At 38.9% G+C, this 19,770-nt stretch overlaps 1 protein-coding gene across 6 annotated transcripts in view; it reads left to right on the forward strand.

Moving 5' to 3' along the window:
* The window catches only part of B3galt1 (beta-1,3-galactosyltransferase 1), a 514,202-nt gene that overhangs the window by 379,381 nt on the left and 115,051 nt on the right, over nucleotides 1–19,770 (forward strand). For 5 of the 6 annotated variants that reach the window (XR_005972290.1, XR_005972291.1, XM_041631421.1 and 2 more), the window contains one exon: nucleotides 2,288–2,335. The gene's annotated coding sequence lies outside the window, so the exon portion shown is untranslated. The remainder of the gene's footprint in view (nucleotides 1–2,287; nucleotides 2,336–19,770) is intronic. The other variant, XM_041631422.1, reaches the window with a different exon arrangement.

The raw sequence follows: 19,770 nt of genomic DNA on the forward strand, positions 1-19,770 counted from the left end.
TTAGTCTCAATTTTTATTCACTCAGTTCGATAAGGTGTGTGTGCAGTATACTTTCTGTGGTCCTTGGGTTACTGTAAAGGCTAAAAATGAAGGTGAATATTGTGTGGAGCCCATTGGTATTGATTGAAATGAAGGTGTGTGTGCAGTACATTTTCTGTGGTCCTTGGGTTACTGTAAAGGCTAAAAATGAAGGTGAATAGTGTGTGGAGCCCACTGGTATTGATTGCCTGTCAAGACTTACTCAAAGCTCAAATCCAGTGTAAGGTGGTGGGATTCAGAACTCTGAAAAGCAGATATCGCATTCCTGTTTGGTCAGCCCATTCTTTGTCAAATAAATAACCTAAAACCTAGAGAGTAGCCACTATGTCTCCAAGACTTTATAACACCTCTGCATTCAGAAATCAATATACTGTTAGATTTTACTGTTATTAGAGTCTGATTACTTCTTCAGAGAGATTTGAATTAATAGTCTTCTGTAATAGTACCTTTTTAGTCTGGACCATTTATACACAGTTTGTAAACCTCGGGGACTATTTTTAATATGCAATATATGTTCATTAATATTTAATGCATTAAAAAATAAACCTGAGAAAGTTAATACCATTAATTTTAAATAGTTTTAAGAATTAATTAGCTGACTTATTTTCAAATACATAGCATCTTTTTAAAGGAAAAGTAACTTCATTGTTCAGTACAAATTAGTGAGAAGATGACTTTCTTATATTTTTTCAAGTATTTTTACTAGATAGAAAACAACTGGACTCCCATATATGCTCCTTAAATCTGTTGTGATCTGTCATTGTGGTTGAAGTACAAAAGGAAATGTAGACCTCGGGTAGATATGTAGCCAGAGAAGTTAGGTTATTATGGGCTCCTAAATGGTGTCAAAGACCAACAGGGGTCCAGCAAACACACTTTGGGAATCAGTGTTTTTTCAAACACAAAGCCTTATTCTGCCCGCTTACTGAAGAACATGACTACTCTAAAGTCCCATTTTAATTATTCAGAAGTAACGATGTGGATCAATTGGCCTAAAGATTATAAAAGCTACTCCAGGAAGCACTAGCTTTTCCAGAAAGATTTCTCTAGTTCAATGGCTGTTTGTCTAAGAAGAGGTATTTGGGGCCATAACACTGTCCTGTCGTATTATGTACTTCCCCTTAGATATTCTGGATTTCATAAAACACTGCATTATGTCTTACAGAATAGTTGCCCATCATAGCCATTTGGAAATTTATTCTCTTATTAATTCCTGGGCTAGGTATCCAGGCAGGTTCTTTACTTCTTCTCTGGTCCACAGCTAGTATAGCCCATCGTTATCATGCCCATTTGGTAGTTATTTCTTTTTGCTAATTGTACAGTGATATTTGTGCGTGTGCACACACATGGTGGAGGTGCTGGTGTTAGGATGAATCCTGATTACATACTTTTGCAATTGTTTGTCTTCAAAAAGACAAATTTTCCCTTATTACAATCCATGAATTAATACTTTTATACCAAATGCTCCATATTATTTTCTCCATTATAGTGAAATATCTCCTCAAATTTTTTAGCTCAGTCCTTTTATTTTTCATATAAATAGAAACAAAGAGGAAAGGGATGACTTTCTCAACACTATGCAAAAAAAATTACAGGAAAATTTATAACCATCTCTTTATGGATACATAACACCACTGTGTTTAGACAGTATAGTAAAATACATCAGTGTGGATTGAGGAAATGTATCTAGGTCACTCTTCAAAGTCATTATTTTACCTACTAAGGATCACATTTGACCCAGACAGTCTTAAATGCCAACAGCACAGTAGTGTTGAGAGAGATGGAGACCTTGCCAAGAAAACCATGAACAAGTTCTGGATCCCACACCCAAGTCAAACCAAGATGCCAGTAGGTTTTGTTCTTTGTAAAGGGAGCCAATTCAGAGTAGTTCTGTCCAAATATATCATCCTGAGCTATACCTGGAAATATTAAATGATACAAATCTTACCCTGATATTGGAGGTCAAATATGTATCAATAGATTTTAGTCCAGTAGAGCACCATAAAAATCAGTTGGAGGGCTAGAGAGATGGCTCAGAAATAAAGAGCATCATCTGCTCTTCCAAAGGTCCTGAGTTCAATTCCCAGCAACCACATGGTGGCTCACAACCATCTGTAATGGGGTCTGGTGCCCTCTTCTGGTCCGCAGGCATATACACAGACAGAATATTGTGTACATCATAAATAAATAAATATATAAATATTTTGAAAAAAATCAGTTGGATAATCTTCCATTACCTTCTTTTCAGGAAGGAAGAAATGGGTCTCCATGGAACTGTGGATGGTCTTTGTGTCAGGTAATAACTTTTTAACCTTCCTGGCCACCTTAGTCTGTCCTGCTTCCAAGTACTTAGATGATGCCAAGTGTGAGTTCTGTCACAATTATTTCTCAAATCCTTGCCTGTCCTTTCTACCCAAAAATGCTACATTGTGGGTTGATATTGCCGCTTACCTCCAACCTGATCATCTTCCTCTCAGAAGTAACTTTGTCTTTGCCAAGAATCTACTCATCTATTTCGGATTCTGCATTGGCTTCTACTGATCCCAGCTTGAGACAGCAATGCCCAAGACTGATCTTAGGAGTTAATAGTAAGCATGATTTAAAGATAACTGGAAAACCACACCCTCTCCTGAAGTATCTTCTCTTATAGATATTAAGTATGACCCTTGGGAATATATCATCAAAGAACAGCTAGCTACAGCTAAATTTATATAGGCCACTGGTGAAGTCACTGGATGTACTTTGTCTAATTAACGACTACAATGTCTTCATAAGATATTATTAGCACAGACTTATAGTTGACAGAACCAAAGCTCAAAGACTTCAATAGCATGTCCAATTTAGCACAGATAAGATATAATATAAGCAGTCTCATATTTCAGTCTTTTTGAATCTACTATACCCAGGTCACTCTACCTGGCAGACTAGTGTCTAGGAGAACCTTGGGCCTCCTTAAATTCATTGTAGTTTACATGTAAGCAAAGTTTGGCATTTTCCCCCTTTTTTTCATTTACTTAAGCACCTTTTTACTTCGAGGTTGCATGTTCATTCATGCTTGTCCAAGGGTAGGGCAGACACCTGTACTTTGCAGTCTGCTTAATTGAGTGCAGGGGCAAAGCTGTGTTGTGCACAACCTCTAATCCTTTTGTCCCTGCTAGATAACAGGAAATTAAATCACTGTAATTTGCTCCAGGCCAGAAGTTCATTGACCAGGACAAGGTCCCTTTACTTATTGTTTTTAGCTTAAAGATACCATTAACACTACAATGCTCTATAGCCAGAATAAAGGAATTATTTCAAGTGATGGATAGAAGGTTTGTCCTTAGAGCCTGAGATATATGTTATACCCATCAGCTTTTGTTGACACTGTTACATCTCATTTTCTAATTTGACTTAATCTTCGATGTTGTGTAATTGAAATCTCTAATGCTTAGGGAACCAAACACAAGATAAATGCTTCCTTGACCAGTCAGCTGGTTAGTAACTGGATAATCACTTCCTGTCAAGGTCTTCAGTTAAGTACTATTGTTTGTCATATTAGGTAATAGGGAATCGTTACAGGAATTAGAAAGAAAATAAATCCTGGAGTAGGACATATTTTCAACCTATCATCCCCTCTGCTCACTGCAGATTTATGTCAAACTATGCAGAAAACTGATATACCCCATCTGGCATCTCCCAAATCTAAACATCAACTCAACGCCCATGTAGGTCTCACTTGAAAGTTGTCTGACATTGTCTTCACTGTCTAAGATGATTTAGATTTATTATCGTCTCTACCATCCATACCAGGTATGTGTGAGATCTAAGTGGACTCCATCCTGAGGCAAGATTCCTTTCTTGTGATTTTTCATGATATACATTTCTGCACCTTCATGGAAATCAGAGAGCTCCAAAAGCCTATCTGACTTTTAAATTTTTTTACTTAGGTTCAGGGTTTTTTAATTATTAATTTTACTACAAACTAATGAAAAGTAAGCATCCCTAGAAGGTCCTCCTGAAAGGTTCAGTAGGTTAGTGCTGGAAGGAAAGCCACAGTCTATGACTCAGGCACATTAGTTTCTGCCTTTGACTCTATACACCATCTCTGAAGAGTTTCCAAGATCTTTGGCCTTTATTACGTTTTCTGACTAGTGAAAGACGAAATATTCTTGATACACTGTTTTTTTTTTTTTCCGGGTCAAAGTTACCTCAAAGAATATCTCAAGACAGTTACATTGAGCAATAAAATGTCAGTAGAATGTACAAACTTAAATGAAAATTCAATATATCATGATTTTTCAAACAATTAGGGGGCAAAGAGATAAGCATAAACTTTTCTTTCTATACATAACTACATTTTCTCACTCATATGGCAAAAATCTTATGGCACAACTAATTCATCTACATAGTGGCTGATGAATTGTTTAGAGGTAGTTTGAAATATAGTTCTTTATTTCAGAGTCCTTAAAAATGCATTAGGTTCTATCTAAATGACCCAGTAAGTAAGGTGCTTGCTGTAAGCCTGAGAACCTGAGTTCAGTTCCTGGAATCCTTTTGGTAGAAGAAGAGCATTGGCTCCCTCAGGTGGTTCTATGTACTCTGACCTCCCCACATGTATGATGGCATACAGACACACACAAGCACACACACACACACACACACGCACAATTAATTAACTAGTTAAATGTATTTTATTTAATAAAAACAAATCATTTGTACATATAACTTAAGAGACTATATCCCTTCCTTCTGAGTACCTCTTTTTTCAGGATGTCATTTTAATGTTTGTACACTATTTTCTTGTGTTGTACATCACTAATGCCTTTTCGGTTGCTGTGGTTAAACCCCATAACCAAGACAGCTTACAGAAGGATTTATTTGAGCTTTTGGTCCAGAGGGATAAGAGTCCATGACTATCATATAAGAAAATGGGGCAGTGGGCAGATACGGTGACTGGAGTAGCAAACTGCGCGCTCACTCTCAAATCTCAAGCAAGAAGTGTGCAAGGGAATGGCCCCTAGCTTTGAAACTTCAAGGCCTGCCCCACTGACAAATTTCCTCCAGCAAGGCAACACCTGCTAAGTCTCCCCAAACAGCCAGCAACTGGGAGCCAGGTATTCAAGTGCCAGAGCCTATGGGGAGGAGAGTCTTATTCATTCCACCACACCACTGGACACTGAAGTCATTTCCAGTACTTATCTAAGTAGAGTTTGCAATCTAGACCCTTATATTGAAATAGTCAGACATTTTAACATTTGTTCTATAAAGTATCTTAATTACGCTTAAAGCATTATCTTGTGTATAGTGTCTCTACTCAATACCAAGAGCTCAGCTCTGAAATCAAATACATACAATAAACATTATACATACAGAACAGGATATACTTATATATTTAGTAATACATATGTAATATATATATATAATCCAAATAGAAACAATTAAAGAAAAAGAGGCCATGAACTAAAGAAAGATCAGGGAAACTATTAAGAGGGGTAAGAGGAAGCAAAGAAAAGAAATTAAGGAATTATAACTTAAAAATATATTATAAAAACATTATTTTGGATTAATATATAAATATTCTATGCCGTTTTAAATTCCTGCTTTCTGATTTCCTTCCTTCTTAGTTCTTATTATAACTTTTAATTTACAAGCATTGACTGGGAAGCCCATCAATTCATCATCAATCATAAGTGCCTCATCTACACAGCTGATTATTGGATTCATTTTACTGTGCCAGAGTGACCTAAGGAAGAATATTTTGCCTAGGAGATTTGTGGGGCAAGAGAAATTATGGAGAAAGTCCCAGCCATGAGAGAGAATAAAAGCCTTCCCACACTAAGGGGCCGGTGAACATCATGAGGGAACTAGCCCATTGAATGGGCAATCGGGCCCAGGTTCTGGAAAGACGGATGAGGGCTGATGGAAGACAGGCACTGTCTGATTCTTACTTCACTCCTTAATACAACTAATCGACATACAAACAAGAATGTTTCCTGCTTCCATTCCTCCACTGTGCAAGGGCAAGTGCAGATGCTCTAGGAAATGCGGGAAGAGTGTATCCAGTCTAGAAGTGTATCAAGAGTTACACCTCAACAGAATCTGGGGTAGGGACTACTGCCAAGGAAACCATGTCTGTTCTATGCATGTCTTCCTAGTCCTGCTATATAAGGCCCCTATTTAAATTTTTAGGAGAGGAAACCTTGCTTTATTCCTTAACATATTGCCCTGTCAAATTCTGTCATTTGCCACATGTGGTGGTGCATGCCTATAATCTCAGCACTGGGGCGGATGAGGCAAGTTTGAGGCTGCCTAGACTATATGTGGCGATTCAACCTCAAGATAGATAGAAAGATAGATAGATAGATAGATAGATAGATGGGTAGATAGATAAATAGATAGATAGAGGATAGATGGATGGATTAATAGATAGTCAGACAGACAGATAGTAGGATAGATGGATGGATAGATGATAGATAGATAGATAGATAGATAGATAGATAGATAGATAGATGATAGATAGATAGCAAGTGTTTTGATAAGTTTCTTTTCATCATCAGTACATTCTTCCAGCCTTTCTGTTCTACTTGCTGTTATATCCTCTCTGCTTCCCTTCTAAATACATGGATACAGAAGTAAATAATGTGCAGAGGCAGCATATCTCAAGCCCCAGGACACAAGGGCAAAAATAGCTGAGGGACATTCTGTTGACCCACAAAGCTGCAAATGTGGCACTCTACTTTACAGACATTATTTCTCCAAGTACACTCATTTCCACTTCACAGATAGAATCTGTATTGTGTAATTGCTGTGTGTGTGCACGCGCATGCACGTGCGTGCATGTGTTTTGGATAAAGATCATGGCCCCATTGCTGACCTGCAGTGCCCAGCAGGGCACTCCACAGGCATTGTTCCAAAAGGAACAAAAGAACAATTTTTTCTTTATACCAGCTCAAAATAGAAGTGCCCTTTTCAATACTGCCTAATATTGTAATGTTCCTGTCTTTTTTTTTTTTTTTGACTGACTTTAACCACTGGGTCACTCATCCGCAACATCACTCTCTAGGTTTCTCTGAGTCCTTTGCTCACACACAGCCAGCTACATTTTTTAAGGTTGAATCACATTTCGTTTTCTTGTTTGTTTTAAGCTATATTTAGGACTGTGGTGTCTCAATTCTTAATGGTGTCTGTAACAACTCCCAAATTAGGAAGCTCTTCAAACTTCTCCAGCAATGTGTTGTTCCTTTGCTTTTTCAAATCATCTCATGGTGTTAACATAATAACTAATATTTGTACAGTGACTTACAGTTTACAAAATACTTTCAAACCTATCATCTCTAAAAACGGAGATACTAGGAACTCTCTTCCAATTCAGATACAGTCTTGAAGACAACACCTGGCTTAGCATAGAGATAGATGCCAGTGATCCAGCACTTGCCTGGCACCTACTATGACCCTGGGTTCAAATATTAGTATCACTTTCCTCTACAAAAATATTATGTAGATTATGTTTTCCAAAGTCTATACTGATGCAGACTTTAGATTAAAGCTGGTCCCCTAACTCCAGACACCTCAAAGTTCATTGTGCAATAATGCCTCCTGTCCATTGATGGCAAACATCACAGTTACTGTTTAAAGCAAACTTCATGTTTAAAAAGTCATCTAAAAAGCAAAATGTATGCCTTTGTCAACATGAAATCAAGACATAAAATTAGAACCATGAACTTTTACAGATAATAACAAGTAACATTTACAATTTATAATGCAGGACAGTCATACAAAGTATGTTCCAATCTTTCTACTACATTTAGCATAATGATGATTCTATAAAAGCGGTATCAACATCCTCTTCCTCTCGAAGTGAGAAACTCAGTTGAAAGAGGGCATGCACCTCACTTGAGCTAGAAAGTGGTATGATGGGGACTTGAACCCAGTACATGGGAGTCCATTGAGCGTGCCCTTAACTTCTATGCCATTGAGTTAAGAAGTCTGGCTCTATAATCAACTTTCAGCTCCATCTATCTATTTACTGACAACATTAATGACAAATATTTTCACCCTCTAATTGAGGGGGTTTCCTGTAAAGTCATAAAACATGTTCCAAAATTCAGTGCCCAGTCACCAGTTAATAAATGTCTGCTCACGTCCTACTGACAGTGAATGCCCTTCACTTATTTATTTCTGCCATATGTGATGAGCATATGCTGTGTGTGCCATGCTCCAGCTTCTACCTACTTGGTCTGTGGAAGCTCCCAAGGCCACCTAGCCGTACTACCTTCTTCCCTGTACTTAAACAACTGTTTCTGTATATAGAGTAGAACTGTTCTTTTATCTTGGCCTTTTTGCTGATGTTTCAAATGAAGTTGTAACTACAGCATCATTTTTTGGAGGGTGCATAAGCACTCTGTCATGTCCAGATAGTTTTCATTCAGAATGCCTGACGTATGGTTATTTTATAAGACTCTTTCTCTGTGCTATTATTACATGCATAAACAAAATCAGCTTTCACTGCAGTCACCTCCCATCCACACTACATTAGTTTAAATTAGAGGCTTTCTACAAAGGACACCTTGATTTCCTGGCCCATCTTCCTTCCTGCCCATAGCCTGGATCATGGACAAATCCCTACCATTCAGGGCAGTGGTACCTGATGGTTCTCTACATGTAGTGAGATTTGTTTTCAAACACCTGCCCACCCCAGGGATTCATTGTCTTCCTCTAAGACTTTAGCTTCCTCTTTTCCTCGGCCCTTAAATTTAATTGGACAAACTTTCAGTTTGCTTGTGATCTACTGTGACTTGGTAAAACACTTCTACAGAACCTGACTTAGAAAAAAAACAGTATTTTATATGCAATATCATGACTTAAATTGCATCTCTCTGAATATGGCCAAGAACCAAGACTCTGAGCTCAATGTCAGGCCTGACACCCTTGCTATAAAACAAATCTGAAATTCCTTTAATTGGAACAGGCATTTTATGATCTGAATATTTCTGTAAACCCATCCATACAACCAATGTAGCCAAAATTAGCATATATTAGCAGGCATACAATTATAAATTGGACATGTGGATGAGCTTTATTGGTATTGTAAAATATTATGGTAAGACTTTCCATCAAAATGTTCTCATTTTGTGGCACTACATTAAAAGTACACTAAGAGTTGTGGGTGGCACCAACAAATTCAGAGTTGAACTTGTTTGGATTCATGGTGCTCACTCCAGACAATCACATCTTTAAACACCTAGCAGATGGCCAGACCTAAGTCTGGTGAGCTTTCTCAACAGCGATGAAGCCAACACACAGTATGGCAAACCATTGGCAAAGATTTACCATCACCTGGAAAAGAAGCTTGGGGATGAAAAATAATGAAAATTATCGGAGAGTAATTTCCGTAACACTGATGGAAAAACTGTTTTCATGGCTGAATCTTAAGAGTCTCTGCGTAGAACTAAAGTCTTGGATAATTTGGTGCTAAATCTATTACTGAATTAATGGATGAAGACAGTAATAGAGGTACGTGATACTGCTGAATGGATTATTCTGTGCAGGGAAACAAAATCTTCATGGGAGGAGCAACCTATATGGCTGGTACTGGTGATTTGTTGGCATGTTAGAATAATCTATCATATACTTATATTGATGATAATTGTTTCATAGTGTTCCTCATTGTCATTTAGTAACTGAAAAAAATAAGGAAGGAAGGATATTGGTTTTAGGGATTTCAGTGCAGAATCAACTCCTCTACTGTTTCTGGGTCATGGTGATGCAGAAGATCATACCAGAAGGGCATGTCTCCAGGATGCAGAATGAAGGAGATGAGAAGGGGACAAGTAAGATATACCCATCAAAATCACACGCACACACACGCACACACACACACACACACACACACACACACACACGGTGGGAGGAGAAAGAGACAGAGCTACTTCCACTACCCACCTTCTACAGTTTCTTCTCCTTCCGGTAGTTTAGCCCACGTCTGACCGCATCTACGGATTACACCATTGATTAAGTAAGGCTCTCCTGATCTGATAATCTCTAGAACAGGCTCACAGACACGCTCAGCAGTGTGCTCTATTAATCTCCTAGGCATTTCTCTTTCCCATTCAATTTATCATCAAGATTAACTATCAAAATAATGGAATGGAAGGGATAAGAACAAGGAACATTATTTTTGAGGCTTATGAAATTGTACTGCAACAGTGCACACCTGAAAGTTGTGTGTCTGTCAGGCTGTTGCAAAGCCCTTTAATTGTGACTGTTTTAATCCTCATGCTTTGTGTGGTAGACACTGTTTGTATTTGATTTTCGCACCCCAGGAAAGTGAGATAAAGAAATTTTTCACAGCTAGTCTGAAAAGAATATGCTGCATCTAACATAGGGGGTATATCTGGGCCCCAAAGAGGGAAGCTGGAGGAGAGAGGATGGACACAGGACAGCTAGAACAGCTGTGGAGTGTTACACTTCAGCATCTGCATCAAGCTGTTTAAGAGTTCTCTTAGATGGCTTCCTGTCTAGGTTGCTATTTTTCAGTGGGAGGGGGCGAGGGGAGTAGGACTTGTTGCAGAAGCCTTCCATGTCCCTCCCTCTCCACTGTGCATCTCGACTCATCAATCTCACAGCAAAATTAGGCTCCTTGCTCTTCAGGTCAGCCTGAGCACTGCAGCTTGAGTCTGTATTGATGTCCATGCCCATATTACCACAGAAAGTCAAGTGGATGCCCGTAGACTGTGCTGCCACCTGAAGCCATGCCAATAGCTAGGCCATTCTGCCACTAAGGGTCATGTCTGAGTCCTTGGTCCTCTGTAAGTGGGGTCTGTGTTGATATCTATGACTTGGTACATGGTCCTACTATAGCCAGGGGCCATGGTTGTGTTCTATGCTGTTGCCAGAAATCTTGTTGAGGCCCAGTGTGATCTTAAAGTCACCTCTTCTACATTCCTTGTTCAAGTGCTTTCTGACTTGTTAAAACAACAAAATGAATACAGCTTGATTGTTCACCAGACATGTCAGACACACCATCTTCATTTCACAGATGAGCTGGGAGGCACAGATAGGTCTCAGATAAGTTACTGAATGGACAAAGGCTGGTAACATTTTTAAGAGAACTCAGTACATCATTCTACCTTTGAATTTACTTGTGATGGAACTCATTCTCCAAGGACATTTGTATTTGTCTCAGGTTTCCACAAATGAGCTGGTGAGGTGTTTCATCATACCTCTAATGGACTACAAATTCTTCTGTGGTAAAGACATGATGTGTAATGTCTGTGTAGATGGTGGCCCAGAACATGATGGTGTTACTGAGCTCAGTTCAATTGTGTGTAACAGGCATTCTGCCATGCTTTGATTGTGACCATTATTATTTAGTGTCTAAATTCAATAAAGTAGAAATTGGTCAGTGTAAATGGAAGGACATAGAGTGAATCACAGAGAAGCTTCAAGGCACTTCAGTTTCTAAGCAACATTTCACCCTCCCCCACTACAAAGGCAAGCCGTTGAACTAAAGGGTTTCTTGACATCTGAGGGGCGTATTTGTAGTTCTATGAACTGTTCGTTGATATAAAGAGTCAGAAAAGCCAGTCTATGGAAACTTCAAGAAGATATTCCCTAGTTAGATTATAGAGCAAATAATAAGGAAGTAAACATCCATTGTCCTAGTGAATAGTCATCTTAACCATAATGTAAAGTTTCTTAAAAGACAGTGATCGTCTTTGACCTCCTTTCCTTCAAGTTTACAAGTCTGTTACTTGTGGCTGCAACTGGAACATGAAGTTAAAGTAATTTCTTTCCAGGTTCCAGCCCATTATTGCTGTAAGGCAAGAACAAATTTTCAGTTGCTGTGAACATGGCCTGAATGCCTGGGAACATTTCCCAGACAACTCAGACAGCAATATATGAACGAGGAAGAGTTCCACACATCACATGATTCTTTGGTCAAGAAATCAGAAACATCGTTCATTTTACCTGAGGCACACAAAGATATAAAGAACATCTCAGTAGCTCTGTGGTCATGTTTTTAAAGTGCTCAGATGTGCATGGGAAAGAATAGAAAACCAACAATGAGCAGTTCTCTTTTAAAATTACTTTGTAATAATTCAACCATCTATTTTCCCAAGATCATACCTGGGATGCGTGCCTGTTAAAACAAATAGATGATGTAAAGAGGAGAATAAAAGACAAGCTCTAAGTCAGCTGGCTTTTTAAAAATAAAGTAGTCTCTGAATCTACAATTCCTCTCTCTCTCATCTGAGAGAAAGGGGGAGAGAGATGCTATCCATCTTTGCTTGAATTCCAGTATTCTTCAAATAACCCATTCATGATTGTCATTTTTCTGCCTCTCTCTCATTTTTAACACATGCAATATTTTATTTCCCATTCCACTTTGCTTGGGCTGCCAGCATCTCACTCCATTCAAGTAACTGGATTTGTGCATGGTTTTATATTTTTAAACAATCACTCTAACAATACCCCAACTGTCTCTGGAGGAAGGAGTACAATCTTAAATATAAATCAGCCTGAATAGAGTGAAAGCAGGCTCAAGGAAGGCATTCAATCCCCCTTCCAATCTCCAAAGCCATGCTGAGAAAGCGCTGAGACCAGCTACAGAGAATATGGCTAAGGTGAAAAATGACAATGTGAAAAGCCCCCAGTTATATCAAATTTTGCTTTTTTATTACTTTGGACTTGTCAATAAATCTGAGAGTCATGCCTTTTTAATATGTTTCCTGGGTCTCTGCTAACTCCAGCATTTGGCAAGATGAAATTCCAGTAGACTGTTTAGAGTCCCCTTGCTCCTACAGCAGCTGAACATCTCAATGGGCCAGCCACAGAGCAATAACAATGAGAGACAAACTCCAATGTATTTCTTTCCTTCCTTGCCAGCTGTTGTAGCAGGGACTGCTGATGTTTTATGTGAAGCATGTATTTGAGAAACATTTCTAAAAGGCACAAAGCACATTGTGCAAAACAGGCAAGCACATCTTTCAGTCACATTCTGTATGTGTGCATGTGTATATGTGTATATTTACATACAAATAGAGAGGCATTGTTATATGCACATAGAAATGTATGGGTATATGCATGTGTGTCAGTAAAGAATAGAGAAGTGGTTAAAGATATGAAAATAAATAATACAGGATGGTCCATTGAATCCACAGTCTGTTTAAAGTGTCTTAGACATGTCATATTTATTCTTATTGTGATCCATTTTGAAAAATAAAACAGAGAGTTGGTGAAGTGATAATTCAGTGGGAGAGGGCATAAAAACACTTGCTGCATGCACACCTGTGAGAACCTGAGTTTGGGTTGCAGCCTGCACATAAAAAACCCAGGAGAGGCTGCATGTGCATATAACTTTTACACGATGAAGGCAGAGGCAGGAGTATTGCTGATGTCTACTGGCCACCATCCAGTAGCTCCAGTCCCCTAGTAAATGTATGCAAACACAAAGAATTGGAGAAAGAAGGTAGAGAACTAAAAAGCGTATTTCTTATGTGTTATCACATTTGTACACGTTATTCCCTCCAGTTTATTAATTAAAGGTCAAAGAATGGCAAAGATAAAAATGTATCTCTTTCAAAAAGCTACTAGGTTGAAAACTCCAGATTTTGAACTATAGCCAACTGACTAGGTATCCTACAGTGCCAAACCTAAATTCCCACTTTTGCCTATGTAAATATATATCTTAATGCATTCAGAAAGGAAACTCATCACACACACTCACACACACACACACACACATATACACACAGACTGTCACACAAACACACTCACTGGGAACCCTTCATTTAAGAAACTAATGTTTATATTTCCATATAAAAAACTGTGGTCATTTAATACACCAATAGCATGCTAATGGGACCCAACACATGTGGTTGTGTGAAAAGACAACTTAAGATGCCCATCTAGTTCCTCAATATCTTGTCTTCACTGCAACACACCTAAGGCCCCCTTTTGAATGAATTAGGGCACAGATAGCAGCAAGGGGTTGGAGAAGAAGAGAGTGGCCTTAAGATGCAAGGCCAGCAATGTAATAAGCTCCATCACTCATGTGGAATTAGACTGCTGTCGAGCTAGATTCATAAATTCAAAAGATTGCAGAAACTCAGCTAGCATAAACTCAAGATGCTAGGACTCCACAGAATTCAACCAGTGAATTCACTGTCATAAATTACTTTTCCAGCAGCAATTAATGACAGCTATTTTCCCCTTTGTTGAAACTGCTTCCAGAGAACACACAGGAAACATCATTTTTTCCCCAAAAGTTATTTTCTGCATTAACTCTTTAGATTTAATTGTCTTCACCGTCAGTTTTAAAAATGTAAACGAGAGTATGGGGCCAAAGGTTCCTACCATTTCTGTGTATGTACCTGTGCCAGGTATTCTGACATGGTCTTTACCTGAAGAACAGGCTGGTAGTATTTAATATGTATTGAATAGGTAAGGAAACTGTTATATTTTTTAATCCGTATCAGTAAAAACAAACTCCCCATCAAACTCAGATGGTTTGACTGCAAAGCCTGAATTCTGAGATGGTGTTCAATGAATTCATAGCTGACCAGCTGAAAATGAGTATATTCAGAAGAAGTCAAACAGAAGATCCGTGCCAGCAAGGAAGGGCTGCTCACTGTTTCAGTTCGGGATCGTACAGTTAAAACACAATACAGATAAACTAGCATATGCTGATGAAAAGAGCAACCTAAATGGTAGAGGGCTCACAACCACTTCAGCTAAAGAAGGATCTCAGTGGCTAGCAATACTCTACCTGGAGAAGAAAAGGCTCACTATTGGTCTGTCTTAATACATCTGAAATGAAAGGAGTGAGAGAAAGGAGGGCGCTGTAAAAGATTGTCTGCAAGGCTCTCTAACAGGCTGTTTCTATGATATATTCCTCAGGACTCCCAGAAAGTGGAGCTATTAGAGGAGACTTGTGAGCAGAACATGAGACTGAATTTTCCATTAGTGCACTTTGATGGTGGCTGTTGTAACTCACATTTAATTCATCCATGGGGTTTCTGGTGTTGTAGGAAGGAAATTTAGATGTGGAAGTATTCATGTTAAACTAGAAGCCTTTCCCAGACTCAAGAGTCAACACATAAATGCTTCATGATGACAACACACCAAAAGAATGTGTTAAGATTTCTTAGGCACTGAGTGCCCATATTTCCTCTTCTCTTCTTGGGAAGCTCTATGGGGAATCTGAATGAGAATGAGAAGCTGAATGAGAATGACCCCCTCCCAGGGGCTTATGTATTTGGGTACCTGGTTGCCAGTTGGTGGAGCTGTTTGGGAAGAATTAAGTCTTTCCCAGTGATTCTCAACCTTCGTAATGCTTTGACCCTTTGATAGAATTCCTCATGTTGTGGTGACCTCCAACCATAAAATTATTTCATTGTAACTTAATGACTGTAATTCTGCTGCTGTTATGAGTCATAATGTAAATATCTGTGTTTTCTGATGTTCTTAGGCTAACCCTGTGAAAGGTTTGTTTGATCCAAAAAGGGGTCACATCCCATAGGTTACGAACTGCTGAAATAGTGTGGCCATGTAGGAAGAGGCATGAAGAAGGACTTCAAGGCTTCAAACCTTGTTTTCTCTTTCTCTCTCTTTTCCTCCCTTCCTCCTCCCTCCTGACTGTGGATCCAGACATAAGCTCTCAATTACTACTCCAGTGGCATGCCTGTCTACCTAATACCATGCTCCCTAACGTGAAGATCATGGACTCTAAAATCTCTGGAACTGTGAGCCCCAGCGAAATGTTTTCTAAGTTGTCTTGCCTATAGTATCTTATCCTAGCAAGAGGAAAGTAACTAAAACAACCTCCTAAGGGAAAGAAAGTCTGAAAGAAATGACAGTATGAATCTAACACATCAGCCGTCCTGTTCTGCAATGGGATTCTAAAATGGTAGACATGGGAAATACATGCAGGAGTTGATGAGATAGCTCACAAGAAAATGTTTCTAAGAGAAAAACATGTTGACATTATAGGGAATAAGTGTCTCAACTTTGAGAGGCAACAGTGCTAGTTAACAGACAATCTTCCTTGGCTAAATGCTACCGTGCATCTGTCCATGGAGTGAGTTGATGAGTTAAGTATTTGAGTTAGTTAGCTGAAAGATCAAGTTCATTCTCAAAATGTAGTGACATTGGTCTTAATGACAGACAGAGAGAGAAGGTCTAACCTGTTTAGCACAGACCCAGGAGGCAGAATCAGTTACAACTTCAGCTTTGACTAAAGTGATCTTCCCCACAATGAACAGCACACAGAGTTTTCAGAGGTCACCACAGTCACATTCTTCTTAGATGTGTCCCTCTTTAGGCCTCAGATACTACTGGCATCTTCTGTATACACCACATGCACATGGAAGTAAAAACACAACTGTAGTAGGAAGCTGCTTGTTTGTTTCCTGGCTGCCCAGACCCAAAATAATCACTCAGAAATGATATCACCTGAGCCGGGCGGTGGTGGCGCACGCCTTTAATCCCAGCACTTGGGAGGCAGAGGCAGGCGGATTTCTGTGAGTTTGAGACCAGCCTGGTCTACAAGAGCTACTTCCAGGACAGGCTCCAAAACCACAGAGAACACTGTCTCGAAAAACCAAAAAAAAAAAAAAAAAAAAAAGAAGAAGAAGAAGAAATTATATCACCTGAATCATGGCTTGGCCAATAGCTTAAGCATATTTTTAGCTAGCTCTTACATCTTAATTTAACCCATTTCTATTAACCTGTGTATCACCACATGGCTATGGCTTACTAGCAAAGTTTTGTCATGTCTGTCTCTGCAGCAGCTCCATGGCTTCTCTCTGACTCCACCTCGGTTCTCCCAGCATTTAGTTTAGTTTTCCTCGCCTATCTCTGGTCTACCCTATCACAGGTCCAAAAAACTTCTTTATTAACCAATGGTAATTCACAGCATACAGAGGAGAATCCCAAATCACACAATAGTTGTTGAGTATGCTGCTCAGACTACAGTTCATCTCCATCTGAGATGTCAAATAGCTCCTCAGATTTCTTCACCTTTCCAAAGAACTACTCAGTTTTTACTGGTTGAGTTATGTAATTTCCATTGTGGGACTAACTGTTATCTATATTTGAAAGCTAGAAACAACTGAATTTTAAATTTCATATATTCTTGCAATCTTCTGTTTGCTGACATGCAGTAGCTTTGCAAATTCCCCTAATAGTTGTGGATTGAAATGTACAACTACAAAGACAGCAACATAAATAGTCATTCCCTTGTGAACAGACTTGAGATGTTCTGACTCCCTATGCTGTTCTACTGACTTTTCAATTTCACAGAGATTAACTTCAGTCTAGATTCCAACCCTTCACCCTTCTTGCTAAAGATGAGTTTTATCCTTTCAACCTGCTAAGCCCATAACAACACGGAGTGCATAGAAAAGGACAAATTATCCATGTTTCTAACCAATACTCTGTGAAATACGGGGATGTTTTTAATAGAATTGTTGATCTTAACTTTCTCCAAGTAAAAGTCCTTTCTAAATTAGAATTCCCAAATGACTCTCAAACTTCCAAGATTATTTACTAGTATAAAAAATACCAAACATGCCTATTAAATGTAGTAGCTTTCTTGGGTTAAAGGAGAGGATGGAGGAAGGTGAGTGAAAATAGGTATCAAGAGACATTTGTCTACAGTTCTAAGGTCAAGAACTTTCTTGGAGGCTGCTATGTAAAGAACTATGGTCCAATGCCACTGTTTACTGCATTTTGAAAAGCATAGGAAATAATTCTCTTCAACTACATATTTTCTATGTATTTAGAATTTAGCTTGCTCCCTTTTGAAAGTTAGACTAATTTGTCTTCTCATATTCTCTCTTTTCTAACATGCAAATGTTTTCCTTATCAACTTCCATATCACTAGACTATAGACTTCCCTTAATTCTGAAGGTTAGCCCATAGTAGATGGACAAAAATGGATATTTTCAACTTGAAACTTGGCTCCAACTAAATAACTCCACTGTAATTTGAACCTATCATTTCATAAATCTAAAAGGTATTCCATATGCAGGCAACCTTGCACCCTCGCAGCATACAATGGAGTTCAGCATAGAGAATCAGTTGTTAGCCAGCTTGACCATGTGGCTGACTGAAGCCATGGCTCTCTTTCTCTGCATAAGAGAATCTGAAACCAGTATTTTTACCCGAGAAAAATATCATGTGCAAAAATATGGTTTCTATTAAAAGGTATACAAATTGTAGGCCATTATATAGTTGAAGAATTCTAAGTTAAGCCCGCATCAGTTGGCCACTATGTGTATTTTTAGAATGAAGGCATTGATGAAGAGTGAGTCAACCTATTTTACCATCCACTTCACCCTAAAGCAGCTCTGCATGTGGAACTTAGAAAGCTGCACGTTGGGTCCTACTCAGATTGGGGCAAGTGGAAAAGACTTAATATCTCTTGAAAGGAGTCCACTGCAGCCACAGTGAAGCTAGACAGTGCCTTCAGCTTCTTTACTCTCAGGCAGAAAGTGAAGCATACACTATAGACTGTAACTACAGGTTTTCAGAGTCCGTTGACCTATTTCGCTGCAGGAATGTTAGTACATGCTCACCGTGGTAACCAGTGAAGCCACCATTTTATGTGATGTGCTTGAATCCAGGATGATTCTAAAAAGGAAAGCCTAACTGTTTGAACTTTCATGTAATCAAATCAGATGTGGTAAGTAAAATGTTATGATTACAGGATGATAAAGAATAGATTTGTAAATGTATTACAGGAGTGCCCCGTGGATAGGCTTCAATGAAAGTCAAGGGTACGAACCATCTTTCTCAAATAGTCTTTTGGATACTAGCAAGGGAAAAAAATAAAGGTCACCTTTATATAAATGCTTAAATAATATTAGTAATATAAACTAACAAATAATGTAGTTTCTACAAATTGCTCACAGACACTGGAGCATGTTTTAGTTTTTGCTCATGACGTCATCATAGTCTGGCTTCCAAGTGAGAACCTCCTCCTTGCTACACAGCTAGTCACACCTATTCTCATGGTTTTCACTGTCATGGAATCTCAACTTCCATCACCACCTCATCTGATTAACGCGATGATTCCATCCGTCTCTGGAAGGGTCTCCCTCTTTCCCTTGTTCCAGATGCTTTTGATTCAGAGATAAATCCTTGGCATGGTCTGGACAAGGCACTGAGAACAGAGTACAAGTTTTGTAAAGAAGCTTCTCTGCTGTTTTGAGGATGCCTCTGAGACCAGCTTGCTTAGCTCTCGTCATACACAAGGACCTCTGTATCCCTTAGTTGTTAGCAGTCAGATTGTTTACCTGGTTGAGATGGCATTGCAAAGGTGGAATACAGAGGCAAAAAAGAAAAAGTGAAAAAAAAATGTGGCTGTTTAAATATACAGTAAGGTTGCAGAACCAAGCCTCCCTCCTGAGGCAATCCATCTACTTTGTTAGTAGGTTCAACGTAAGTCAGGTGTTGGACAGCTTGCAGTCATGCATATTAAAATAAATTAGAATCATGTCTTCGACAAGTATGTACTACAGATATGTTAAGTGCCAGACTGGGGATCCAAACATGGAGGAGACAATCCTTTATGTCCTCAAACAAATCTTTAGGAAAAGCGAAAAAGGAAATACTCGGGTGGGTGGTGATGTAGTGAGAACGATATAGGGGAACATTCTTACAGAGCTCTGTAGGAAGAATGCAAACTAATGTGTTGTGAGGCCCTGCCATTCTCGGTGCTAGTGGTGAAGACTTCGACCTCCC

The sequence above is a fragment of the Microtus oregoni genome, unplaced genomic scaffold, assembly GCF_018167655.1.
Source record: "Microtus oregoni isolate MIOR12 unplaced genomic scaffold, Mior012 000037F_ref0000500, whole genome shotgun sequence".
In the NCBI taxonomy this organism is placed as follows: Eukaryota; Metazoa; Chordata; class Mammalia; order Rodentia; family Cricetidae; genus Microtus; species Microtus oregoni.